This window comes from Lolium rigidum, chromosome 1 (assembly GCF_022539505.1).
Source record: "Lolium rigidum isolate FL_2022 chromosome 1, APGP_CSIRO_Lrig_0.1, whole genome shotgun sequence".
Lineage (NCBI taxonomy): Eukaryota > Viridiplantae > Streptophyta > Magnoliopsida > Poales > Poaceae > Lolium > Lolium rigidum.
The window spans coordinates 99,039,883-99,041,384 of NC_061508.1; positions in this window are offsets into that span (position 1 = coordinate 99,039,883).

The window sequence follows — 1,502 nt, forward strand, 5'->3', positions numbered from 1 at the left end:
GAGCCCCGGGGGCCCCACACCACACCCCGGCGCGGCCAAGGGGGCGCGCCCCTAGGGTGTGGGCCCCCCTTCGACCTTCCTGCGCCGCCTCTCCGCCTATAAAAAGCCCCCGGATCGGAAAACCCTATAACAATTGACGAAACCCACGAAACCCGCCGCAGCCGCCGCCATCGCGAAGCCAAGATCTGGGGGACAGGAGTCTCTGTTCCCGGCACCCTGCCGGAGCGGGGAAGTGCCCCCGGAAGGCTTCTCCATCGACACCGCTGCCATCTCCACCGCCATCTTCATCACCGCTGCTGCTCCCATGAGGAGGGAGTAGTTCTCCATCGAGGCTCGGGGCCGTACCGGTAGCTATGTGGTTCATCTCTCTCCTATGTGTTTCAATACAATAATCTCATGAGCTGCCTTACATGATTGAGATTCATATGATGATGCTTGTAATCTAGATGTCATTATGCTAGTCAAGTGAGTTTTACTTATGTGATCTCCGGAGACTCCTCGTCCCACGTGTGTAAAGGTGACGAGTGTGTGCACCGTGTGGGTCTCTTAGGCCATATTTCACTGAATACTTACTCATTGAATGGCATAGTGAGGTGCTTATTTATATCTCTTTATGATTGCAGCATGTTGTATCACAATTTATCTATGTGCTACTCTAGTGATTTGTTATTAAAGTAGTTTATTCCTCCTGCATGTGTGCAAAGGTGACGAGTGCGTGCACCGTGTTAGTACTTGGTTTATGCTATGATCAAGATCTCTTGTAGATTGCGAAGTTAACTATTGCTATGATAATATTGATGTGATCTATTCCTCCTACATATGCATGAAGGTGACAGGTGTGCATGCTATGTTAGTACTTGGTTTAGTCTCGTTGATCTATCTTACACTGAAGGTTACTAAAACATGAGCATTATTGTGGAGCTTGTTAACTCCGGCATTGAGGGTTCGTGTAATCCTACGCAATGTGTTCATCATCCAACAAAAGTGTAGAGTATGCATTTATCTATTCTGTTATGTGATCAATGTTGAGAGTGTCCACTAGTGAAAGTCTAATCCCTAGGCCTTGTTCCTAAATACTGTCGTTGTTGCTTGTTTCTTGTTTCTACTGCGTTACTACTCTGCTGCGTTACTACTGCTTGTTTACCGTCCCGGGCGAGCACTTTTCCGCCGTTGCTACTACTTATTCATACCACCCGTATTTCACTATCTCTTCGCCGAACTAGTGCACCTATTAGGTGTGTTGGGGACACAAGAGACTTCTTGCTTTGTGGTTGCGGTGTTGCATGAGAGGGATATCTTTGACCTCTTCCTCCCCGAGTTCGATAAACCTTGGGTATCCACTTATGGGAAACTTGCTGCTGTTCTACAAACCTCTGCTCTTGGAGGCCCAACACTCGTCTACAAGAATAGAAGCTCCCGTAGACATCAAGCACTTTTACGGCGCCGTTGCCGGGGAGGAAAGGTAAAAGGCTCTCATACTACGGTCCCGGGTAAAGTATTTT